This window comes from Tiliqua scincoides, chromosome 3 (genome assembly GCF_035046505.1).
Source record: "Tiliqua scincoides isolate rTilSci1 chromosome 3, rTilSci1.hap2, whole genome shotgun sequence".
NCBI lineage: Eukaryota > Metazoa > Chordata > Lepidosauria > Squamata > Scincidae > Tiliqua > Tiliqua scincoides.
Window position 1 is genome coordinate 194,488,425 of NC_089823.1, and position 27,763 is coordinate 194,516,187.

The following is a 27,763-nucleotide window of genomic DNA, read 5'->3' on the forward strand; positions in this document are numbered from 1 at the left end:
TTGGGGAGAATCTTGAAGAGGCCGTCTCTGCTGACCAGGTCGAAAGCCTTTGTGAGATCTATGAAGGCTATAAAAGAGTGGCTGTCGTTGTTCCCTGCATTTCTCCTGCAGTTGTCTAAGGGAGAATACCATATCAGTGGTGGACCTGTTGGCTCGGAATCCACACTGCGATTCTGGATAGACGCTCTCTGCAAGTACCTGGAGCCTCTTTAGTACAACAGTACTATTAATGCAGTACTATTAACAGTACTATTAATGCAGTGGTATACGAAGTACTTGAAAGCATAAACAGTGAATCAGCACTGTGGGAGATCTTCTGCAAGGAGAATCTGAATGCGTATCCAAATTTAGAGCCAATATACCAAGATCTAAAAAATGGTAAGTATTCAAGTTGGCTGTGCTAAAACCATCATGGCAGGCTAGTTTAACAAATAAGTGCCAAAAAAAGAAATCAACATTGATTGAGAGCTTGTATAGTACCACATCAAGAGGCTAAGGATCAAACCAGACATGTGCCTAATTAGTGCACTGTGACACTGTAAGAGTTAATTTTTTTTCTAAATAGCTGGAAGGGGCTGAGAAAGTGGCAATATTATGAGGGTTTTCCTCCTACTGCAGTTTTTGTGCCTGATTGTGGCACCCTCCCCAGAAGAATTTTTTTCTTAAAAACAGCACACAAATGAGGGCCCAGTTGGAATCAAAGCAAGGCCAAGGATATTGTTCTGAAGTTCCCCATTCCCCAGCTGTGGTCTTGTCATATTTTGTGGCTTATGATTTATGAAAAATAGTATGCCCCCATTGGGTCATGTTGTATTATGTGTGCTTCTAGTTTAACCCTTTGAGCTTGAGTTGAGTGATTACTGATTCAGATCTCTCTCTGGATGTTAGTTCTGTAGGTGGCAGATAAGCTCCTGTTCCTCAGCCCTCAGTAACACACACTTTTATCATCACAATCACAACTATTTTTATGATATTACAATACATTTATGAGTTCACGTGTCTTCTGTGTCACAAAGCAACATAAGATGTGCCTTGAAGTGTTACTTCATTTGGATAAGTGTCTGTAAACTGATGTAAGATATATACCAACAATTTATTTATTTATTTCTGTATTTATGTACTGCCTTTTTATCATCATGTTTCTCATCAGGTATTACTCAAGGCAGTTTAAATAGACAGGCTGTGCTAGACACAATAAAGGTCTTTACAGTATTGTTCTATATGTAGAACCCTTCAGTCTCCAGATGTTTTCCTTCCACAATAGAATCATCTCTCTTAGGTGCACAGCACATGCTTCAAGCTTCCGCAGTCTGACACAAATCATGCCAAGTAAGAGATCTCCAGTTGTTATCACTCTTTGCCAACTGATATTTTCATCATTACAGTTCTCCCTCTCACCATGGCATACATGCCAGTGACTCCTCTCTCTCACCAAGGGTCATGATAGCTTGTTAGCCAGTTGTCTTCCTTGCAGGCAGAGGCGTAATGCACTGCCCTGGCACCCAGGGCAGTGATATCACTATGTCATGTGATGTAACTTCTGGGTTCTCCCTGGAGGAGGGGTGCTTGCTGCAGTGGCTTTGCGACCCCCTGTTCCTTCTCCTTCAAGGGGAGCCTCCACAGGAGAAGGCAGTGCACTCTGCAGTAGTGCGAAGCTGCCAGTGCCTCCTCCATAACTAGGGCCTCCGTGCCCTACACAAGCACCTTTACCAAGGTCGGCAGTAAAGTGAGTAGCCCCATTGCGGGGCTGCTTACCTTACTCGGGGGAAGGGGACAAAAGTCCCCTCCTCCCGAGGCACCTCCCGTGGTAGACCAGCCCTTCTCGGTGCCGCCGAGCCTGGGCGCCACGGGCAGCTCAGGTTTGGGCTTTCATTCATTTATTCATTTGTCTAAGTTCCATCTCTAATTTATTTATTTAAATTTTATATTTACATTTTTTTCCAGCCCTCAGCACTGTGCCAGATATTTCATTTGGCCCTCTGGAGACCCCTGGCTTAAAGGCACATAAAACAATTCAAATAATAGAGGACTGGGATCTGGCAATATTATTGCCTCCACCCAACCTCTGATTCCATACTTCAGGTGGCATAAGAAGGCCTCTGGTGTAAGTTGACCAGTCAACTACATGCCCTCTTTCCTGAGGTGGGGAGAGTGGTGAACCAACATGCCTGTAGGAAAGCTGGTCCGCCTCCCACCCCAACATTCATCAAGTGGGGGCATCCCATTTTTAAGGGATCTTAACAACCCTCTTTTTCTGTGGGCCATACCTGATGCTCCACTGTTCACATAAATGTCTTGCACACTGTAACGTCCATGGTGGGATGCTGCCTTTCCCCCTGCTGCACCTGAGCTAGGGTATGGGTGGCCTGAGTAGTGTCTGACTTACCCTGCCTGGGAAGAGACCACAGAGGCCACTGACTCACTTGTAGATCCAGTTTATTCATGTTAGCACCTTTACGTTAATCAAACCCTTGTTGTGCCACACAGGCTTGGCACAGAGTCCTTTTAGTACGAGTTCAACTGGGCTTTAGGTACTTGGCTGGAGCACAGTCTCTTTGGCCTTGGGGTCATCCAGCGTCCTTGAGTTTACTCTGGACCCCTGGGGTCTTATCACAGACGTCTGGGCTGTGACCACCAGTTTGGGGAGTGCTTGAGAGGTCTCTCTTCCCTTCTGGGCTGCCCTGGGACTTGTTTGGGGCTGACTTGGGATTTGCTTGGGGTTTACCCTGGAGGGCTCCAGGCAAGGATGCTTCTCCAGCCTCCTGGGGCCGGGCTCCCAGGTGGTTCGGTTCAGGCTCCCCTTCCCCCAGTGTGGAGGGCCAAACCTTCAAGGTCTCCAGCACCTCCAAGGCAAGGAACAGGTAGAGGCAAGGCTGTGGGACTGCCGAAGCTTCCCTGGCTGCCTTCCAGGAGCTCAGGCCCAAGGAAGAGCAACTGCTCTCCTTGGCAGCTGGACTCCTTATGAGCCTGACTGCTGGATTGCTTGGCTCCACCCCTTCTAGTCTTCGAGATCTCAGGCCTTTCCAAGGTCCACTCTGGCCATGTCTCAGTTGGGTGCGGATGCACTCCAGCCTCATGCCTGCCTCCTTGTTTGGCACCCCATCCTATGGAGGTGTACCTGGCACCACTCTGGGACTCTGGGTCAGCGAAACCTGGCATCCTGCTGACCCCCCCCCCCATACCTGCAGCTGACACTCTCTTCTGCCAGTTTGCTCGGAGACCCTCACCTGCCCTGGTCTTTGGAAGCTGGGTGTGGTCCCGCCACAGGTTGGGTGCGCCACACACAAGAATCAGTTGTAACATTACAGTGACAATCATAATGCTTAACAGGTATTAAAAGGCCCAACATTTTGCTATGAGGAAGAAAAACACCCATCATCCTAGACCAGGGATGGGCACACTTTCAACTTCCAATCTCACAGATGACAAGCTGCGCCTGCTGAAATTTTCTCTTACACATTTGTTAAAGGTCCAGGATCCCTAAAGTTGTAAGTTTGCCCACCCCTGCACTAGACCAACTGAGGTGCAGTGCTCCCTTGGTATCCATGTGGATCTGTTCCAGGATGCCCTGTGGATACCAAATTCTGCAAATAATGGAATCTGTGGGAGGCCAGGGTCGCAGCAATGCAGGGACTTATCTTGGGGCTGTGCCTAGCCCTCTAGAAGTTGCTTGTGGCCTCCCTGTGCCTCAGAAAACCTCCCAGACTTGACCAGAAGGTCACCTCCAGGAAGTCTCTGACAGAGTGTTCCTGGGCTTTTCCCTGCCCGGGGCCACCTCTGCCTTTGCCACCCATCCCGCCCTTGACCCAGAAGTAATTGTAGTGATGTCATCGGCACCACAATTACTTCAGTGCGGCTGCCTCCTCCATTCCCCCTTTGAAAAAAAGGTCTTGTGCAGCTTCTAAGTGGCGCAAAAGGCTCCATTGGAGTGTTTTGGGGTGAAGCTGTGCCCAGGTCAGAGGCAGGTGTCACTTTAAAGAGGTGGGTGGCTCTCACCTCCTGGGCGCAGCTTTCAGTGGCCCCAAAACACTCAGATGGAGCATTTTGTGCTGCTTCTAGGTGGCGTAAAAGGCTTCATTGCAGCCAGTGAAGCAGCGTGCTTCTCTGAAATCGGAGGAGGCATGTGCTGCTTCCCGCTGCATTTGAGGGCCGCCCTCATCTCTTCCCCTTTCTTTAAAGAACAGTTCAGGAACTTAGAAACAGTTTCCTGCCAATATCCTTGGGAGCTGAATGAGTGGGAGTGCTCTCTCTCTCTTGCTCTCTGCTTTTATTGCCATACTTGCCTGTCTTTTATTTTATCATAATTTATTGCTGCTTTTATTTTATTTTATTTGTTGCTACTTTTTATGCATGTATGTTTATACTTTATGTACTGCTTATGCTTGTATGACATTTTTACTGCTGCCTCGTGTTGTGTTTTGCTGTTTTGCTGAATAGCATGAACAAGGATCTGTAGGTTTAACTTCCTTTTGAGTTTTTTCCTGAAATTCAGATGGTTTGTGGAAATTCTGCTAGTGTCTCAGAGTAAGTCTAATAAATGTGATATTTATTTCAGAGAGGAAAACTAGTTAACCCACCACGTAAGCACCGCAGAAAAAACAAGGTAACCATTTCTCAGAGTTTATCAAATAAGGCAGTTGTTCTCAAATTTTTAGCACTGGGGCCCACTTTTTAAAATGGGGATCTGGCAGGACCCACCGGAAGTGATGTTAGGACCAGAAATAACATCATCAAGGAGGAAATTTTTTAACTAGCCTAGGCTGCAATCCTACCCACACTTACCCAGGAATAAGTCCCATTGACTATCATTGTTAAAAGCAGGGGTGCCCAAACCCCAGCCCTGGAGCAACTTGCAGCCCTCAGGGACTCACAATCTGGCCCACGGGGAGCCTCCAGTCTCCAATAAGCATCTGGCCCTCCAGAGACTTGCTGGAGCCCATGCTGGCCCAAAGCAACTGCTCTCAGTGTGAAGATGACTGTTTGACCTCTTGCATGAGCTGTGGGACAAAGATTCTGTCTACTGCTTGCTGTTTCACATCTGTGATGCAGCAGTGGCAGTGAAGGAAAGGCCAGCCTTGCTTTGCGCAAGGACTTTTATAGGCCTTGAGCTATTGCAAGACCTTCATTCATTCATACAAGTTCCATCTCTAATATATGCAAATTTATTCAAATTTGAAATGTAAATTAATTCAGCCCCCGACACAGAGATATGATGTGGCCCTCCTGCCAAAAAGTTTGGACACCCCTTGTTAAAAGCATATACATAGTAGCCTGTTAAAAGTACAGATCTGTAAATGCAGTCACATACCATGGTAGCACCAAGTCTAATATATTAAAAATAAAACATTGAAATGATGGGGACCCACCTGAAATTGGCTCACGACCCACCTAGTGGGTCCTGACCCACAGTTTGAGAAACACTGAAATATGGTGTTTGTACACCAAACCTGGCACATGTGCATATATTCACTGATTTCTTTAGACTTTTATTCCATCCTAAACCTGGAACTGAGAGACTGTTAATGCATTTTTTATAATGCATTATGGGCGCAATCCAAACTTGCGCTGGAACAGGCAAGACAGGAGGCTTGTGCTGTATCCAGTGCAGGATTGTGGCCAGCAGTGGCTCAGCCAGAGGCAAGGGGAAACTTTTCCCCTTATCCCTGGGTAAGCGCTGCTGGCCCCAATGGGTCTCCTTGGACCTGCACCACCTCTGGAGGCAGTGCAAATCCAAGGATAGCGGAGCGACTTGGAGCTGCTCCGTTTGCCCCAGGGACGGGGATTGGGATCCAGTATAACTGCCTGATCCAACCTCGCCTCCAGCTCCCCGCGTGCCCGCCCATCACCCACCCTCCCCCCGCCCAGGAACGCCTCCCTCCCTTCCTCCTCCTCCTTGCCCCCCCACACCTACCTTTGCCGCTTGTGCCGGTGCAGGCGTGCTGACACAAGCAGCTGCGAGGAAGCTGGTGCAGAGGCTTATGCCAGCCCCATGTGCATCTAGATGCACCGACGCAGCTTCCCTGTAAGGAGGCGAAAATGGCACGCAAACGAAAGGAGGCCCTGTAAGGAGGCTTTGCGGCAGATTTGCAACCCTCTCGGGCTGGCCCAAAGGACTTGGGCTGGCCCAAGTCAGAGTTTGGATTGCACCCTACATGTTTTAAAAGAAAATCAAGCTGGATCTTTGTCATTGATTCATCTGATTACAAATCTGTACAAGAAAAATCTGAGGGAAAATACAGCCCAATTCTGTCCTGCACTGGAACAGGCAGGCCGACTGGCCTGTGCTGAATCTGTAATGCCGGGCTGCTTGGGAGAGGTGTTAGCAGCCCAGCATTACACTTGGCTTTGCACCCCTTTGCACGCTTCTCATTATTATTATCAGTGCTTTTTTTGTTTAAAAAAAAAAAAAGTGCAGGAACTCACAACTTGTTAATCTTTTATTTATTTATTTATTTTTAAACCAGCAAATTTTTTTCATTTTTAAATTTGCGGGTCACACTTTTACACTAAAAATTAAAAAAAGATTTTTATAATAAAGAATTTATTTACCTTTCGCACGTAGTCAATAACTATACACGCACACCCACACACATCAGTTGTGTTGTGTAACAAAACATAATGGTTGCCACCCACAGTAAGCACTCAGGCTGCTTATTATTTTTGCAAGTTACTTCTTTACTCTTTTCAAGTGAATTATGTATTCATTTCATTTCCTTCTCTTTAAATCCCCATTCCCCAGCTCCTTAAGAACTAGAAAATGAGGGGAGATCTTCAAGAGAGAAGAACAAAAAGAGACGGACCACCTTGGGAGCGCACACCAAGGATTATATCAAGGCTTGTTGCATGTATTTGCAAATATGTAGCAACCAAAATATTTAATTAAAACTTTTAAAACATTTAATAAATATTGGTTAAAACAATTGATGAAGGCAAAATATAAAAAAAAAGATTACACAAAATCACTCTACAGATTTGTTCAGCCTGAATTTCCTCCAGTTTGTTTCACTGGGTTGGCCTGAGATCTCTTATGCTGGGTGACAGAGAAAAGCATCTTGTCAAAAGCACAACAGACAAAAAACCGATGGATGCATCTCTCTCCTGAAAAGGGCCTCGCACAACATGGGTCAACTTCCAAGCTACAGCCAGCTTGGCTCTGCAAAGTGAGCTCCATCCAGTTGATACCATTTCCTTGCTTACCATTCTTGTCTGCTGGTGGCTACCAGCTCCTGTTTGCATCTTTACCTGCTTATAGAGGTGGTTTTGGAAAGAGAAATGGTTTGGCATGTTTGAGTGTTGCCAGGAAAGGAGGCGGAAGGCCGAGTGGTGCAATCAGCTGGCATAAGTGGAGAGGTGGAGTAAGAAGAGATGGCACCTCCACTCTCTCAGGATACATGGGGGGAGTAAGAAGAGATGACACCTCCACCCTCTCAGGATATGTGGGGCGGGGGAGTAAGAAGAGATGGCACCTCCACCCTCTCAGGATATGTGGGGCGGGGAGTAAGAAGAGATGGCACCTCCACTCTCTCAGGATATGTGGGGCGGGGGAGTAAGAAGAGACGGCACCTCTACTCTCTCAGGATATGTGGGGGGGGGGGTAAGAAGAGATGGCACCTCCACTCTCTCAGGATATGTGGGGGGGGGTAAGAAGAGATGGCACCTCCACTCTCTCAGGATATGTGGGGGGGGGGTAAGAAGAGATGGCACCTCCACACTCTCAGGATATATGGGGGGGGTAAGAAGAGATGGCACCTCCACTCTCTCAGGATATGTGGGGGGGGGTAAGAAGAGATGGCACCTCTACTCTCTCAGGATATGTGGGGGGGGGTAAGAAGAGATGGCACCTCCACTCTCTCAGGATATGTGGGGCGGGGGAGTAAGAAGAGATGGCACCTCCACTCTCTCAGGATACATGGGGGGGGTAAGAAGAGATGGCACCTCCACTCTCTCAGGATACATGGGGGGAGTAAGAAGAGATAGCACCTCCACTCTCTCAGGATATGTGGGGCGGGGGAGTAAGAAGAGATGGCACCTCTACTCTCTCAGGATATGTGGGGGGGGGTAAGAAGAGATGGCACCTCCACTCTCTCAGGATATGTGGAGGGGGGAGTAAGAAGAGATGGCACCTCCACTCTCTCAGGATACATGGGGGGGGTAAGAAGAGATAGCACCTCCACTCTCTCAGGATATGTGGGGCGGGGGAGTAAGAAGAGATGGCACCTCCACTCTCTCAGGATACATGGGGGGGGGTAAGAAGAGATGGCACCTCCACTCTCTCAGGATATGTGGAGGGGGGAGTAAGAAGAGATGGCACCTCCACTCTCTCAGGATACATGGGGGGAGTAAGAAGAGATAGCACCTCCACTCTCTCAGGATATGTGGGGCGGGGGAGTAAGAAGAGATGGCACCTCTACTCTCTCAGGATATGTGGGGGGGGGGTAAGAAGAGATGGCACCTCCACCCTCTCAGGATATGTGGGGGGGGGGTAAGAAGAGATGGCACCTCCACTCTCTCAGGATATGTGGAGGGGGGAGTAAGAAGAGATGGCACCTCCACTCTCTCAGGATATGTGGAGGGGGGGTAAGAAGAGATGGCACCTCCACTCTCTCAGGATATGTGGGGCGGGGGAGTAAGAAGAGATGGCACCTCCACTCTCTCAGGATACATGGGGGGAGTAAGAAGAGATAGCACCTCCACTCTCTCAGGATATGTGGGGCGGGGGAGTAAGAAGAGATGGCACCTCTACTCTCTCAGGATATGTGGGGGGGGTAAGAAGAGATGGCACCTCCACTCTCTCAGGATATGTGGAGGGGGAGTAAGAAGAGATGGCACCTCCACTCTCTCAGGATATGTGGAGGGGGGGTAAGAAGAGATGGCACCTCCACTCTCTCAGGATATGTGGGGCGGGGGAGTAAGAAGAGATGGCACCTCCACCCTCTCAGGATATGTGGGGCGGGGGAGTAAGAAGAGATGGCACCTCCACTCTCTCAGGATACATGGGGGGAGTAAGAAGAGATAGCACCTCCACTCTCTCAGGATATGTGGGGCGGGGGAGTAAGAAGAGATGGCACCTCTACTCTCTCAGGATATGTGGGGGGGGTAAGAAGAGATGGCACCTCCACTCTCTCAGGATATGTGGAGGGGGGAGTAAGAAGAGATGGCACCTCCACTCTCTCAGGATATGTGGAGGGGGGGGGTAAGAAGAGATGGCACCTCCACTCTCTCAGGATATGTGGGGCGGGGGAGTAAGAAGAGATGGCACCTCCACCCTCTCAGGATATGTGGGGCGGGGGAGTAAGAAGAGATGGCACCTCCACTCTCTCAGGATATGTGGGGCGGGGGAGTAAGAAGAGATGGCACCTCTACTCTCTCAGGATATGTGGGGGGGGTAAGAAGAGATGGCACCTCCACTCTCTCAGGATATGTGGGGCGGGGGAGTAAGAAGAGATGGCACCTCCACTCTCTCAGGATATGTGGGGGGGGTAAGAAGAGATGGCACCTCCACCCTCTCAGGATATGTGGGGCGGGGGAGTAAGAAGAGATGGCACCTCTACTCTCTCAGGATATGTGGGGGGGGGTAAGAAGAGATGGCACCTCCACTCTCTCAGGATATGTGGAGGGGGGGGGTAAGAAGAGATGGCACCTCCACTCTCTCAGGATATGTGGGGCGGGGAGTAAGAAGAGATGGCACCTCTACTCTCTCAGGATATGTGGAGGGGGGAGTAAGAAGAGATGGCACCTCCACTCTCTCAGGATATGTGGAGGGGGGGGTAAGAAGAGATGGCACCTCCACTCTCTCAGGATATGTGGGGCGGGGGAGTAAGAAGAGATGGCACCTCCACTCTCTCAGGATATGTGGGGCGGGGGAGTAAGAAGAGATGGCACCTCTACTCTCTCAGGATATGTGGGGGGGGTAAGAAGAGATGGCACCTCCACTCTCTCAGGATATGTGGGGCGGGGGAGTAAGAAGAGATGGCACCTCCACTCTCTCAGGATATGTGGGGCGGGGGAGTAAGAAGAGATGGCACCTCTACTCTCTCAGGATATGTGGGGGGGGTAAGAAGAGATGGCACCTCCACTCTCTCAGGATATGTGGGGCGGGGGAGTAAGAAGAGATGGCACCTCCACTCTCTCAGGATATGTGGGGGGGGTAAGAAGAGATGGCACCTCCACCCTCTCAGGATATGTGGGGCGGGGGAGTAAGAAGAGATGGCACCTCCACTCTCTCAGGATATGTGGTGGGGGAATAAGAAGAGATGGCACCTCCACTCTCTCAGGATATGTGGTGGGGGGAGTAAGAAGAGATGGCACCTCCACTCTCTCAGGATATGTGGAGGGGGGGGTAAGAAGAGATGGCACCTCCACTCTCTCAGGATATGTGGAGGGGGGGTAAGAAGAGATGGCACCTCCACTCTCTCAGGATATGTGGGGCGGGGGAGTAAGAAGAGATGGCACCTCTACTCTCTCAGGATATGTGGGGGGGGGGTAAGAAGAGATGGCACCTCCACTCTCTCAGGATATGTGGGGGGGGTAAGAAGAGATGGCACCTCCACTCTCTCAGGATATGTGGGGGGGGGGTAAGAAGAGATGGCACCTCCACTCTCTCAGGATATGTGGGGCGGGGGAGTAAGAAGAGATGGCACCTCCACCCTCTCAGGATATGTGGGGCGGGGGAGTAAGAAGAGATGGCACCTCCACTCTCTCAGGATATGTGGGGCGGGGGAGTAAGAAGAGATGGCACCTCCACTCTCTCAGGATATGTGGGGCGGGGGAGTAAGAAGAGATGGCACCTCTACTCTCTCAGGATATGTGGGGGGGGTAAGAAGAGATGGCACCTCCACTCTCTCAGGATATGTGGGGCGGGGGAGTAAGAAGAGATGGCACCTCCACTCTCTCAGGATATGTGGGGCGGGGGAGTAAGAAGAGATGGCACCTCCACTCTCTCAGGATATGTGGGGGGGTAAGAAGAGATGGCACCTCCACTCTCTCAGGATATGTGGGGCGGGGGAGTAAGAAGAGATGGCACCTCCACTCTCTCAGGATATGTGGGGGGGTAAGAAGAGATGGCACCTCCACTCTCTCAGGATATGTGGGGCGGGGGAGTAAGAAGAGATGGCACCTCCACTCTCTCAGGATATGTGGAGGGGGGGGTAAGAAGAGATGGCACCTCCACTCTCTCAGGATATGTGGGGCGGGGGAGTAAGAAGAGATGGCACCTCCACTCTCTCAGGATATGTGGGGGGGGGTAAGAAGAGATGGCACCTCCACTCTCTCAGGATATGTGGGGCGGGGGAGTAAGAAGAGATGGCACCTCCACTCTCTCAGGATATGTGGAGGGGGGGGTAAGAAGAGATGGCACCTCCACTCTCTCAGGATATGTGGGGCGGGGGAGTAAGAAGAGATGGCACCTCCACTCTCTCAGGATATGTGGAGGGGGGGTAAGAAGAGATGGCACCTCCACTCTCTCAGGATATGTGGGGCGGGGGAGTAAGAAGAGATGGCACCTCCACTCTCTCAGGATATGTGGGGGGGGTAAGAAGAGATGGCACCTCCACTCTCTCAGGATATGTGGGGCGGGGGAGTAAGAAGAGATGGCACCTCCACTCTCTCAGGATATGTGGGGGGGGGGTAAGAAGAGATGGCACCTCCACTCTCTCAGGATATGTGGGGCGGGGGAGTAAGAAGAGATGGCACCTCCACTCTCTCAGGATATGTGGGGCGGGGGAGTAAGAAGAGATGGCACCTCCACTCTCTCAGGATATGTGGGGGGGGGGTAAGAAGAGATGGCACCTCCACTCTCTCAGGATATGTGGGGCGGGGGAGTAAGAAGAGATGGCACCTCCACTCTCTTAGGATATGTGGAGGGGGGGTAAGAAGAGATGGCACCTCCACTCTCTCAGGATATGTGGGGCGGGGGAGTAAGAAGAGATGGCACCTCCACTCTCTCAGGATATGTGGGGGGGGGTAAGAAGAGATGGCACCTCCACTCTTTCAGGATATGTGGGGCGGGGGAGTAAGAAGAGATGGCACCTCCACTCTCTCAGGATATGTGGGGCGGGGGAGTAAGAAGAGATGGCACCTCCACTCTCTCAGGATATGTGGGGGGGGTAAGAAGAGATGGCACCTCCACTCTCTCAGGATATGTGGGGCGGGGGAGTAAGAAGAGATGGCACCTCCACTCTCTCAGGATATGTGGAGGGGGGGGTAAGAAGAGATGGCACCTCCACTCTCTCAGGATATGTGGGGCGGGGGAGTAAGAAGAGATGGCACCTCCACTCTCTCAGGATATGTGGGGCGGGGGAGTAAGAAGAGATGGCACCTCCACTCTCTCAGGATATGTGGGGCGGGGAGTAAGAAGAGATGGCACCTCCACTCTCTCAGGATATGTGGGGGGGGTAAGAAGAGATGGCACCTCCACTCTCTCAGGATATGTGGGGCGGGGGAGTAAGAAGAGATGGCACCTCCACTCTCTCAGGATATGTGGGGCGGGGGAGTAAGAAGAGATGGCACCTCCACTCTCTCAGGATATGTGGGGGGGGGTTAAGAAGAGATGGCACCTCCACTCTCTCAGGATATGTGGGGCGGGGGAGTAAGAAGAGATGGCACCTCCACTCTCTCAGGATATGTGGAGGGGGGGTAAGAAGAGATGGCACCTCCACTCTCTCAGGATATGTGGGGCGGGGGAGTAAGAAGAGATGGCACCTCCACTCTCTCAGGATATGTGGGGGGGGGTAAGAAGAGATGGCACCTCCACTCTTTCAGGATATGTGGGGCGGGGGAGTAAGAAGAGATGGCACCTCCACTCTCTCAGGATATGTGGGGCGGGGGAGTAAGAAGAGATGGCACCTCCACTCTCTCAGGATATGTGGGGGGGGGTAAGAAGAGATGGCACCTCCACTCTCTCAGGATATGTGGGGCGGGGGAGTAAGAAGAGATGGCACCTCCACTCTCTCAGGATATGTGGAGGGGGGGGTAAGAAGAGATGGCACCTCCACTCTCTCAGGATATGTGGGGCGGGGGAGTAAGAAGAGATGGCACCTCCACTCTCTCAGGATATGTGGGGGGGGGTAAGAAGAGATGGCACCTCCACTCTCTCAGGATATGTGGGGCGGGGGAGTAAGAAGAGATGGCACCTCCACTCTCTCAGGATATGTGGAGGGGGGGTAAGAAGATTAAGAAGAGATGGCACCTCCACTCTCTCAGGATATGTGGGGCGGGGGAGTAAGAGAGATGGCACCTCACTCTCTCAGATATGTGGGGGGGGTAAGAAGAGATGGCACCTCCACTCTCTCAGGATATGTGGGGCGGGGGAGTAAGAAGAGATGGCACCTCCACTCTCTCAGGATATGTGGAGGGGGGGTAAGAAGAGATGGCACCTCCACTCTCTCAGGATATGTGGGGCGGGGGAGTAAGAAGAGATGGCACCTCCACTCTCTCAGGATATGTGGAGGGGGGTAAGAAGAGATGGCACCTCCACTCTCTCAGGATATGTGGGGCGGGGGAGTAAGAAGAGATGGCACCTCCACTCTCTCAGGATATGTGGGGGGGGGTAAGAAGAGATGGCACCTCCACTCTCTCAGGATATGTGGGGCGGGGGAGTAAGAAGAGATGGCACCTCCACTCTCTCAGGATATGTGGGGGGGGGTAAGAAGAGATGGCACCTCCACTCTCTCAGGATATGTGGGGCGGGGGAGTAAGAAGAGATGGCACCTCCACTCTCTCAGGATATGTGGAGGGGGGGTAAGAAGAGATGGCACCTCCACTCTCTCAGGATATGTGGGCGGGGGAGTAAGAAGAGATGGCACCTCCACTCTCTCAGGATATGTGGAGGGGGGGTAAGAAGAGATGGCACCTCCACTCTCTCAGGATATGTGGGCGGGGAGTAAGAAGAGATGGCACCTCCACTCTCTCAGGATATGTGGAGGGGGGGTAAGAAGAGATGGCACCTCCACTCTCTCAGGATATGTGGGCGGGGGAGTAAGAAGAGATGGCACCTCCACTCTCTCAGGTATGTGGGGCGGGGGAGTAAGAAGAGATGGCACCTCCACTCTCTCAGGATATGTGGGGGGGGTAAGAAGAGATGGCACCTCCACTCTCTCAGGATATGTGGGGCGGGGAGTAAGAAGAGATGGCACCTCCACTCTCTCAGGATATGTGGAGGGGGGGGTAAGAAGAGATGGCACCTCCACTCTCTCAGGATATGTGGAGGGGGGGGTAAGAAGAGATGGCACCTCCACTCTCTCAGGATATGTGGGGCGGGGGAGTAAGAAGAGATGGCACCTCCACTCTCTCAGGATATGTGGGGGGGGGGTAAGAAGAGATGGCACCTTCACTCTCTCAGGATATGTGGGGCGGGGGAGTAAGAAGAGATGGCACCTCCACTCTCTCAGGATATGTGGGGGGGGTAAGAAGAGATGGCACCTCCACTCTCTCAGGATATGTGGGCGGGGAGTAAGAAGAGATGGCACCTCCACTCTCTCAGGATATGTGGAGGGGGGGTAAGAAGAGATGGCACCTCCACTCTCTCAGGATATGTGGGGGGGGAATAGAGATGGCACCGCCACTCAGGATATGTGTGTAGGGGGAGTAAGAAGAGATGGCACCTCCACACTGTCAGGATATGTGGGGAGGAAGTAGAGATGGGACCTCCACTCTCTCCACTCTCTCAGCCCCCCCTTCCCCATGTCAGCGCTGTCCATCCGCTCATGAATCTCCATCACCCCATCTCCCAGCTGCAGAGCGAGTTCCAATTGGGGGTGGGGTGGGGGAATCTCCTTTTGGGGCAAAACCCAGGGGGTGGGTGGCTGAATGGCAGGGTAAGGGGATGATGGATGGGGTGGGGGCTTCTGGAAATGAAGAAGGAAGGATGGGCATGATGGATGGAGAGGTGGGAGGCACGGGGGGGGAGAGGAGAGGCGGATAGATGGGAAGTTGGAGCGGGGAGGGGAGGAAGAGGAGGAGGTGGGGTGGAGAGAGGCGGGGAGAGTGAGCCTCCCTTGCCTGGCTCACAAGGTGCGTGAGTGGAGAGGCTGCCTGGTCGGTGCCTTCCTCGTCCTCCTCCGCTCCGGTGAGTTGGTCCCCGACTGCCTCTGCCCCTGGCCATGCAGAACTTCGCCGGCACTTGGAAGATGAAGAGCAGCAAGAATTTCGACGAGCTCCTCAAGGTGCTGGGTAAGGATCGCGGTGCCTGCGGGGCTCCCAAGGCTGCGGGCTTCTTCTCCGGGTAGGGTTACTCGGGAGTAAGGGCCGGGGTGTGTGGAGCAGTTCGGAGGGCTTGCTCGGGAGCAGATGCTGACTCCCCACTGCCTGGCTGGGCACCCACAGCACGTCTCCTCGCGAGCAAGTGCCACGTAGAGCAAGTGCTTCCAAGTAGAGATGGTGTTTGTAAACCAGGTAAACTAAGTGCAGATGCCAGTCAGTTTAAGTGTGGCACTGTGGGGGACTGCATAAAAAAGGTGCCGGAACGCTGTTCTGGTGCGTTCTATTAGAAAAAAAGCCCTGATTATTATTAACAGTATTTATATACCGCTTTTCAACTAAAAGTTCACAAAGCGGTTTACAGAGAAAAATCAAATAACTCATGGCTCCCTGTCCCAAAAGGGCTCACAATCTAAAAAGATGCCAAAGAACACCAGCAGGCAGCCACTAGAAAAGACACTGCTGGGGTGAGGTGGGCCAGTTACTCTCCCCCTGCTAAAAAAAAGGAGCACCCACTTGAAAAAGTGCCTCTTACCCAATTAGCAGGGGTAATACTTGTTCACAATATTTCACAATTGTTCACAATACTTGTTCACCCACCGGTCCACCCTCCGCTTGCCCTTTGCTCTCCCCCAAATGCCCTGTTCCGCCATCCCACCACCCTCTCCAACCCCCTGCACCAGCATCCCTAGGCCGGCGCAAACTCACCCATTGCCATCTGGGTTATGGTGCAGGGAGACCAGCACACATCTTCGCACTGGCCTCCCCGGCTCACAAGTAGGCACAAGGAACTTGCGCAGGCCGATTGAGCACTTTGGATTGTCCTCTTAGGCCCCAATCCTGTGCTGGATTAGCACCAATTGCTGCTGCGCTGCCCTGGCAACCGCCATTGCAGAAGTGTCATAAGGCACTCCGGTGGGGCTAGGCTGACGTGGAGACCAATACCAGTTGACTCTCGACCTCGGCATTGGCAAGACAACTCTTCCAAGTGCCCAGTGGTAAGTTGCCCTGCTGGCCGGCAGTTGAGACTTTTCGAAGCAGGGAGAAGGCGGAACTGTGCAGGGAAAGGTTGGGCCAGAGGGAGGACTGGGCTTAGTAGGGGAGTGTAGACAACAGCAGAGGCTGTGCCATATCCTATGCCCCCTCCTCAGCTGCAAAGCCCTACACGGGCCTCCTCAGGTCTGCATCAGCAAAATAGCTGGTGCATATCTGAGGAGACACATTGGGGCATCTGTGCTTGACATGGGGTAAGGGAATATTTTTTTTCCCTTACCCCAAGGAGACTCTGGCGGCTGCCTCAGCTCCAGTGGTGGCCATTTCAGATATAGTGGCAGCCATTTTGTACCAATCAACGCTGCTGGAGTTTAGGATTGGGCTGTTAATTTTTCCACCAGTTTCTGTTCCTTACATAGGATTGGGCCACCAGTCTATTAACTCTGTAATGCAATAAGGAGCCCTAATCATAATTCAGACCCCATTCCTGTAATGGTGCCAAGTTTTGTTATACATTCTAATTCAGTTGTTTCTCTAACTTGGATATTTTTCTGTTGAAGGACTGTCACTTAAAATCTACAACAGGATTAATTTGGAGATTCAAGTATTTGCTGACTGATTTTTTGATATTTCCATTTCAGATGTCAAATTTTATGCCTATTTATTCTTTTTCATAGACTGACCTATGTGTTCAATATAGACAGTAAATAGTTGGCAGATACTGTAATAGCATATATCATATTGGAAGATGAATTCCTTATAGTGTAATTGACATTAGCTCCTGTAAGGTTATTGTCTCAGTAGATATGGGAACAGAGTTGCAGTGTTGTTCATGGCAGAGCCTGGTCCCTTACTTTGGGCCCAATCCAATTTCCTGGTGGTGGCCAGCGGTATAGCGGGGCCAAAATTGCTGCTGCTTTATCCGATGGGGTTGGGGCAGCTGCTAGAATCTCTTTAGGGTAAGGAAGCATTTGCTCCCTTACCCTGGGTAGAACTCAGCCAGCGGCAATGGCTCTCCTTGGATCTGTGCCAGCTATGTAGCTGACACAGAACCGGGAAAGCCCATGTCAGGCTTTCTGGCCAGGGAAGGGGCATAGGATTTGGCGGCAGAGTCTGATAGTTGAATTATTATTATTATTATTATTATTTTTAAAGTGAGTTGTCTCTTCAGCATTTTCAGCACTCAGTTTGACTCTGTGGAGTTCTCCCACACACATGCTTGCCTCTTTGTTTAGTCATAGTTAAAGTACACTTTTTTGTTTTTTGTTTTTGTTTTTTGTGAACTGAGGAATATGCAAAATCATTACAAGTTTGATTTTGAAAAATAGGATTCCAGTCAATGTCTCCAGAAAAAGACTACATTATGTTCAGGCCCATGCAATCAAGCAAAAACTTCGCACCTACTGTCCAGACCTAGACTTCCACTTTCAACCAATGGAAAGACCCCTCCCTCTCTGCACTGGCAGCCTTCTCGGGTTTGTTCCAACTTCTCCAACTTTTGTTTGCACTGCAAACCACCCTTCTTCTGGTGGTGGCTTATATTTCTTTCAAAACTCATATATAAAGTCATCTCTCTTATTGGTGCACGAGTATTGGAAGTCTGCCTGTATATGCCCCATGTGTTGGTGTCCCCTGAGCAACAAATTACTGCAGATACTCGCCTATAAGTCGACCCCACAGATAAGCCGAGGGCAGGTTTTGAGCCAACAATCATGGGATTTTCTAAGACCCTCGGATAAGTTGGGGGTTAAACTTAGGGGGGTGTCTGACTATAGTTTTGTCTGATTTTACCAGAGGCCAGATCCTGAAAAATAACCTACCACTAATTGTTACCTAAGAACTGTAGTCTCTAATTTATTAAAAACATAGTAAAATATCATAAGATATACAGTTTTATTCTTTTTAAATTCTGATCGTCATCACCTTTTTGTAAGCACTATCAGAGTAAGAGCACTGTAAACAACATACCAGTAAAACAGTGGTTCCCAACCTGGTATTCATGTACTCCCAGGGACACTCAACAGGACCTGTAGGGGTACTTGAAAAAGAATGGAATAATGGCAGAAAAAGGCAGGTCGTGCTCCAGAATGCTTTGCAGGGCCAGCAAGGCAGTAAGAGGGTAGCTAGTTGACTGTGAAAGCCCCACCAATAGCTAGTTTTTGGTCATCAATTCATGTATGCACCAGTGATTGAAAACCAGCACAGTAAAAAAGCTGAAACATAATATGGAAAGTGATCAATCAGCCAGAATTTCTCTGCACATTTCTGGTGCAAAACAGTGCAAAGGCAGAGTCTTCTGTTCTTCAAACAGATGAAAAGAGAAAACACTGTAATAAATACATGAAGTCTGGGATTTCATATGGGGGAGATGAGGGCTTGTATTATTAATTACAAACATTTTGCTGATAGGAAGGATACAATTTATGGAAATGGGCTGCCAAGGGATATGCAAGTGAAAAAGGTTGAACCATGAATCAAATCCACCTTTAAGGTGTCAGGTGTGTTAAGCCAGAAGCTCTACATACAACATACAACCCATAACACATAACTGGGAGTGTGCAATTCAATTCACAGCAGAGAGATAAGATATTTGCAGCCCTTTATACTCAGAAGTAGACTCACTGCTTTCCATGGGTATTATTCTGAAGTAATGGTGCACTGAATTGTAGCCTGGGAAGGAAGGTCCCATCCTGGTGTTTCCAAAAACAGACCTGCTTTGCAAGCATTTGCCAAGCAGAACCAGAACCAGGCTGCAGCAGAAGGAAGGAGATTAAAAGGTTAACTTTGGCTGGAATTTCCCAGTTCCCAGATTGTAGAAACAGTCTCTGCCCTGTCTGCCTGCTTGAGAAACTTGGCGCCTGTCTGCCACTTGAGAAACAAACTGTTCAGAGTTGAAAGTCTTTGCCCTCCGATTGACCCAGAGATAAGGCGAAATGATAATTGGAGCTTGATTACTTGGCAAAAATTTCAGGTACTATAGGCGAGTATCTACGGTATATACTGTTGGTTGTAAGAAAAATATGCAAATTTATTACAGTAAAAATAAAATTGTGCCTGATTACAGAATTAAAACTACATTTCAATGTGAGCAACCTCCAGCATTCAGAACTGATTAGAACAATGTGTAGCTTTGTGGTGAGTGTTGTAAGACAGTATAGTTCTTAGCATTCTACTCTCCAACACCTGCTCAGCTTCCAAGACCACAGCCCCAGCCTTATTCATGTCCATGGGCACCCAGCATATTTCTCTTATAAGGATTCCTTTCATCATGTGTGGGGCTCTTTCTGGGCTTGTTCCTGAGGGACAATCTAGATGTGATCTTTGGAGAATTGCTGAAAAACCACACTTTTAAAAAAGATGTTACCTGCTGCTATTATTTTAAGGAATAAAATAATACAGGTCTTCTGTTGTCTTGTGTGCTCCCTGAGGCATCTGGTGAGATACAGGAAGCTGGACTAGATGGGCCTTTGGCCTGATCCAGCAGGGCTCTTCTTATGTTCTGATGTTATGGAATTGTAATTTTACTGTAATATTTTGCTATGATAATTTCATTTGCTTGTGTATCCAAGTTGCCATGACAACCTGAATTGGCTAATTAAATTACATTATTTAGCAGTGTTGGGAAAATCCAGCGGGGCTTGACTCGAGTTGAGTCACCAAGTCACCACGCCCCGTGACTCAACTCGAAAATGAGTCAGAACGGGGCACTTTCCGAGTCTTTGAGTCGCTCTTTAGTGACTCTAATGGACTTGAGTCGTCCCCTCTTAAAAAGCCCCCCTTTAAAAAGTAGAAAAAAGGGGCTGCTGCTGGGGAGTGTGTGCGTGTCTCGGAGCTCTATTTGAACACTCCCCTGCTGTCCCCGCCCATCTGTAAAGAGGGCAGGAGGGGTAGGAGGGAGTGAGAGAGCTGGGACAGAAGTGGCTAGAGGGAGGAGGGTCATGAGCAGCAGCTGCAAGGCTTACCAGGATGACCCAGGCCAGTCCTTGGCAGCCTACTCAAAAGTAATCAATGAGGGTTGCCCCTCCTCTGCTCCTCCTCCTACCCTCCCTAAGCCAATAGAAATATGAAAATGCTGATCCTTAGTCTAACAACCATCTCATTCCTTCCTTCCTATAAGATACTGGAAAAGAGAGCCGAGTCCCACCTCCCCACTCCTGCTCACATTAACCCTTTCCTGCCTCCCCGCTGGAACTCCGTGCTGCTTGCCCGTCGGAATGCTTGCCGCATGAAGTTTTCCAAGGGACAAAAATAGTAAGCAAGCACCCCTAAACACAGGCAGACTCGAGTCAGCACACATGGGGACAAGTCCCCAATCAGGGGGGCCTGACTCAAGTCTTTTTCAGAGTCTTCCACATGACTTATGAGTTGCTGAGTCAGCAAAAAATAACACATTTTCACAACTTGAGTCTGAGTCACCGACTTAAGTTCCTAACCGTTATTTAGCATTTATTCAGTGCTATATAAATGTTTGCAAAGTGCTTCATAAGTATTATCTCAGTGGAATCCTTACAACAGCCCTGTAAAGCAAGTATTATTATTCCCATATTGCACCTGGGGAGCTGAGGCTGCAAAGGAGTAGCTTGCCAAAGGCCACTTAGGGCCCAAATCTATCCAAGTTTCCAGCAGTGATGCAGCTGCAATGCAGCTCCAAGATAAGGGAACATTTGTGCCCTTATCTTGAGGAGTTCTCCATGACTGGTCCCCTACTGCTGAGTGCAGCACCTGCCCCACTGGCACAGCTGTATCCATGCTGGAAACTTGGATAGGATTGGACCTCTAGTGAGCTCATGCCAGAGGTGAGATTCATACAGGGCAAGCCCTGATTCATCACCTGTAAGCTTAGGGATATAGGTGTTTAATTGCATAATTAGACCTAATGGGGTATTTAAGCATAAATAGTAAGTGGAGGGGCTATGAGAGTGTGGCAGAGGAGTAAGAGGGCTACGCCACTATTGTATCGCCAATTTAGCAGAATAGAACATGTAAAATAATTGCATGCAACCCTATTCAATCTATTCTAGACTATACAGTATGTCACAAATCTGCGTAAGTGTACTTCAGAAAGGTACCTACAGAGTGAAATGCTGTTGTTTAAAAACATTTTGCTTCTTCTTAAATAATAAATATTTAAGTTTTCTCCCTTCAGGGCAAGAAAATTGCAAGAGATGGAAGAAAACCACAAGTGAACTTTGAGAAGCAACCAGTATCAGCTGTCCAGATATACATCAATTACTGAGTATTTAAAAACCATGGATTAGTTTTAATAATGCAACAAAGCCATGGTTTGTTAGGTTGTGAACACAATGTGGATATTGCTTCTCCCATTCCCTTTTCTTTTCAGCTCCAGCAAGTTGCTTTGACAAACAAATCCTCGTTAATTAAATCACAGTTCCATGTGTCATCCAAACCTGGGAGCTGTAGTTAGCTATAATTTCCAAACTTATAACGCAATCCTATGCATGTCTGTTAATAGGTAAGCCCCATTGAATTTAATTGGACTTACTTTCAGGTAAATGTGTATAGGGGTGCAACCTAAGATATTAAACTGGGATTAGTAGGGCCATCCCTAGAGAAGGTGTGCCCACCTTAATATTTTTTATTACAAGCTACTTACTCTCATGATTATGTATTTATTTACCATAATCAGGAGTGTGCAAGGAGAACAAAGTGAGAAATTAAACTTCCATGTGTGCAGTTCTCCCAGGGTGGAGCAGTGCTGGTGGAGCAGTAACCCAATCCTAGCCAACTTTTCAGCACCGATGCAGTCTCAAGGTAAGGAAATAAAACTTCCTTTGCCTTGAGGAGGTTTCAATGACTGCCCCCCTACCACAGGATGCAGCATATGCCCTGTTGACCCGACTGTGTCAGTGCTGGAAAGCTGGATAGGATTGGGCCCAAAGGCTGCAATCCTATACACATAGGGCTGCTGGAACCCTATGATGCCTGTATGTGAAGTTGAGTTATTTTTTTTGAGGGGGGGGGGGCATAGTATGCATTAATTTACATTACTTACATTTAATCTTATTTACCAGTAGGTGCCCATTTACCCTTTTAGAGCTATTCGCTATCTTCATAAGTTGTTGCACATTTAAGTTCCCACATCTTTATCTTTTAGAAAAGGTCTTTTCTCAGATTGCTTTATTACATCTGAACAAATGCAACATAAAACAGCTTATCATTTATTGGTTTATTGTTGCAATCAATAAGTCATTTTTAAAGGATACAGTTGGCAATTATGCTTTCCAGTTCTAATTTTTAAAGAAGTCTTCCAAAATATAGGTTTTTTGACATTTGCCTCATTCAAATGCAGTATTTAAGTTCTTAACACATCCTATCCTTAAAGAGAGTGATTAACTGATGAATAAAAGCATGATAATTCATTAAAATAAAATGACCATAAAATTCATGCACTCATACAGTAGAACCCTTCAAACAAAGCAATGAAATTTAAGCAATATTATAACATTGGATTGGATGGAAGAAAGGCTTTGACCTGGTGAGTGGAGAGATTGTTTCCTATTTTGGACCTGAATATCCCTTGAATGAGAGGGACTTTTGGATGTGTAGTTGATCAAAATGATTGGTTGACTAGCAAAACGTCAACTGATGTTTATACTGAATGAAACTAATCTTATTGGAGCATGTCTACTCAGAAGTAAGTCCCATTAATGTCAATGAGGCTTACTCCCAGAAAAGTGTGGATAGGATTGGGCTGTTAATCATGTAACTTGCCCCAATTGGGGCTTAAATTTAATTTTAAATATCAGTGGGCGTGTGTGTGTGCAAAACTATGGAGGGGGACTTAGTAGTTAACCCTCACGAAGGCTTGATCCTGAATGTGTGGGCCCCTTATGTAACATTTTTAAATGGGAAAAACTTCCCTTGGCTTTCAATAGGTTTTAAAATGGAGTTGTGGGAGGGGGGGGGATGATCAGAATGAATACTGCAGTGGGAGCAAACAACTAAAGTCCCCTATCTCCTGTTTTTGACCCTTTTTTGCACTCCTCCCTCATTTACTAATTAAATTAAATCTAACCCCAATCAGGGCAAATTGTACAATAAAATGCATGTGTAACTGGTTCTTAGATTCACTAGGTACTAGACAAGATGAACCCAAGGCTAGTGGGGAAAAATGTAATGGCTGAAAATTGTAAAATACAAGTTATTCAGTTCTGATGTGTTAGGACTGCACTGTGGATTTGTTTAAATATTTTTTTCAGGTATTTTGATAAAAGGTTTTGTTTTCTGCTGTGTAATAAAGAAAAGGCAATGCTTCTGTCATGGGGTAACTATATTTTAAAAGGTTATGGAATTAATAATATGATATGTAAAACTAGTAATGTAACTGAAGGGATGAGTACTTTGATCTGGGACAACAATATGTAATAAGCCTTTGATATGAAGGGATGTTCTGATTGTCTGATCAAACAAATATACAGCTATGCAGAAACCTGGTGTGTTGGAAGTGTTAACAGGAAGGAAAGGAAGAGATTAACTTTGAAATGGAACAGAAGATGAGCATGAGAAGAACAAATGGCCTCAGGAAAGAAGGTGATAGAAGAATACCAGGAGATAACACACAGGTGGAAAGGGATGAGATCATGCCAAGTATGAGGGGTACATGCAAGGGTTCTGATTAGTTGAGAATATGAACTGACCAAGATGACTCCATATAATTGGGAAGATATGATTGGTGTGGTAACCCCACAGGGTAAAAGTTGAGTTTTCTATAAAAATGAGTTGAGCTTTTTGGGAAGTATCCTTCCGGGCCTGGCATTTACTACTGAAGGCCTTGTCTCTCTGAACATCAAGATGGAACCAACTTAAGAGTGTAGGTAACTGTAAGTAGTGTAGACCTAGGGCCAAATCCTATCAAATTCTCCAGAGCTGGTGCAGCTGTGCACTGCATCCTGTGGCGGGGAGACAGTCACAAAGGCCTCTTCAGGGTATGGGAACATTTGTTCCCTTACCTTGGGGCTGCGTTGCAGCTGTACCAGTGCTGGAAATTTGGATAGGATTAGGCCCCTAGTTAGCTTTCTTATTTTTGTATGGCTTGTGTGTACTGATCTTTCCTAAGTTGTCCTTGAAAAGCCCACTGTGGTTTGGGTGACAACTTCCTGTGCACTAACCTCAGTTTATTTAATAAAGACTTTTACTCTTAAATTGAAGAGTGTGTATTTAGTAGGGGATTGGAATGGCTCAGGAGGATCTAAGGCACTTGTGCTAACAGGTGGGCATGGAGTGGTGATAGAGTTCCATGATTGGGCATGGTAAATCCCAGCGGAGGGAACAACACCTCTGTCACAGTTTCCAAAAGCTGGTCAAGGTTGACTTTGACTGTGTTAAGAGTTATCATTGTGGGGAAGTGTCACGGAAGTGGTTACTTATTTGGGTTTTAATTTAAAATGTGACTATGGTAGTATTGAGACGTGAGTGATGGTGTCTGCTGAAAATAATAACTAAACACCTCTGTGAGTAAGGGGCTAATATGCCTTTAAATGCTGAGTAAAAGATTCAGCCAGGCTCTGCAGAGACCTTGAGAGTGCCTAGGAACAGTGTCACTAGGGTTTACATCACCTGGCGTGGGAGGCTAGCACCTCACCCCCATGGACCTCCTCCCATGCAGTGAGCATGGCAACAACCAAAGCAGTGGGTGTGATAATATATCACTGCCCCACCCCACTGGTTTGTTGGTTATAACTTTTGATAGAATCACTGGCGGACCTAGAGGTGGGCAAACGGGGCAAATGCCCCGAGTGCTGACCCTGCAGGGGTGCCGCACTGAGCCTCCCCCCCCCCCGCACGAGGAAGAGCGCCCAGGAGCGCTGCAGCTGCCTCTCCGTCAGCGCCTCGGCGCTGACTGAACCACCCCCTCCCCTCCCCTCCCCTCCTCCTTTATAGGAGGATAAGGAGGCACTGATGCTCTAGGGCACCCATCTCCTATCCTCCTATAACGGAAGAGGGGAGGGGGGCAGCCCAGTCGGCACTGACATGCTACCTGAGAGGCAGCTTCTTGCTGCCTCCCAGGAGTGCTCCTGGGCTCCCCTGCTCTGCCTCTGAGGGCGTCTCTCAGAGGCAGAGGGGAAGCGGCGTGCTCCTCCTCTAATTTAGGAGGAGATGCATGCCGCTTCCTGGGCTCCAGAGGAGCCTTCTGCACAGCTTGTAAGCGGCGCGGAGGTGTCCTTTGGAGCAGTCTTGGGCTGCTGGAAGCCTACCTGTCTGGGGTGCTGCCCAGAGGAATCTAGGAAGAAGAGAGAGAAGGTTTTGGTGCAAAGGAAGGTAGAAGGAAGAGAAAGTTAGAGGAAAAGTTAGAGGAAAAGTTGGGGAGGTGCAGATAGTTCAGACCATGGCAAACAAACTGCAGCTGGGTATGGCTTTCAATTGAATGGAACTTACCCACTTCCTAAGCGAGCGGGCTGCGGGCGGCATGTCACCCTCTCCTAGTGCTGGAAGGGGGTGATGTGGCATGCGTTTAGGGAGCATGCAGTGTGACAGGAGGCTCCAACTGACTTTGGAGGCTCCTGCCCTTCCTTACAAAGCGCCAGAGGTTCCTGTGGCATCATGCATGTGCACGACACCTAAAGTTTCCTCCAGCCCTTCATTCAGAAGGGCAGGAGACTCAGAACTCAGCCAGAGGCTCCTGGGCATCAGGTACTTCCTAAGCACACAGCAGACAGGCACCGCATCACCCCCTCCCAGCAATGGGAGGGGGTGATGCACCCCCACCCTTCCGTCTGGTTAGGAAGCATGCATAAGGAAGGGCAGGAGCCTCCAAATTTGGCTGGAGGCTCCTGTGACATTGCACACTTCCTAAACATGCGACAGGTGGGAGACAGATGGCACATCACCCCCTCCCAGCATGTTACCTGGTGCAGCTTGCACCATTCGCACCAGCTTAGTGACTCCACTGTAATGTAGAAGTGTAGAAAGGAGAAATGATACACAGGTGAGATGATTTAAAAGTAACAGATTCCGCTTTGTATGTGACATGAAATTGGATTCGTTAACATTACAGGGTGTTACGGACTCAGCAGAATTAGGTGTAACTGATTGGTTTTGATCCTTTATGAGTCAAGGAGATTTTTCTATAAAAAGAGGTCAGTTTGGACATTCAGCCCAGACCCAGGTCTTTGGATCTTCATCCCATGCGGTTTTTCCATCAACTCAGCAACTACTGCGAAGCACTCTGCTCAAATGGATGTCTGTCTGTACTGATAACTGGATGATTAGTTAGTTTAAATCTTCAAAGCAGAATAGATAGAGCTAGGTTATTGTTTACTTTATGCTCTCTTGTTTGCTGACTTCTTGGAAACACCCTAGAAGAGCTCTCTTGTTTCTCAGCAATGGGAGTGGTATTTCCCTGTTCGAGGTCTTTTGCCTTGCTTTTAAGAATAAACTTCTACTTTGAATTAGCCTGCATGTGTATTCAATGGTGACATTTGCTCAAATAACTTAAATAAGTGAGGGCCCAATCCTAATCAACTTTCCAGCTCTGATGCAGCCACAGCGCAGTCCCAAAGCAAGGGAACAAATTTTCCCTTACCTTGAGGAGGCCTCTTTGACTACCTTTCCACTACAGGATGCAGTGCATGCCCCATTGGCATGGCTGCACTGACACTAGAAAATTGGATAGGACTGGGCCCTAAGTTGGCAATGTCTTCACACCTGCACGCTCAGCAGTGGTGGGGTGCATTTGGGGAGGAGGCTTGCCTGTTTTGTGTTCACCTTGAAGGTGATTGGCTGTCTGCCCCATGGTGTGTGTTATGCTGGAGTGGGTTATTGAGACAGGCAATTGCTGCCTGCCCTGTTGAGTGTATTAAACTGTAGGAGGCAGTAAAAAAAAACCCATATCCACAAGGTGGCAGTAACCCCCACCTCCATAGGCAGCCACCAAGAATGTCCTGCTTTGCACCTTAATTTGCAGCATATCTCTGATTAGATCTGGCCTGCAGCATGTACTGTGTGAATAACATAGAATTAAGGTAATTTCACTGGGGAAAAATTTCACACATCATACAAAGAAAAAATTCAGCAAGTTTTGTTTCCAGGAAATGTTGTGGGGAAAAAAATTATAATGTCTTGTAAATTGAATTAATACATCCAACATGCAATTATGGGAGGAAGATAATTACGCAGGTATAGGGGGGCATTCATTTTGTCAACTAGAAACAAGAACAGAAGCATTGTCTTCACAGGACAGAGAGACTATAACAATGTTAACATGACTAAATTTGAGTGTCAATGCATCAGTGGCATAGAGCATATCTGATGTTACAGAAAAACTGGACCAAGTCTAGATTCCTACGAGAAAAATCCTTGGGTATCAGACACTGGACGAGACATGCTCTGAAATGCCCAATGCAGGATCCCATCAAAAGTATTCTGGATTAGAAATAAAAGAAAAACACATTTCTGTTTGGTTATCAATATTCAGATTCAAAAGGGGGCAATGTATGGAAGCAAAACAGACAATATAAGCACAAGTGGAAGCTGATTAAAGGTGTAATCCTAACTTGCACTTGAACAGGCAGGCCAACTAGCTTATGCTGAAACCAGGGCTAGATAGGCATGGACG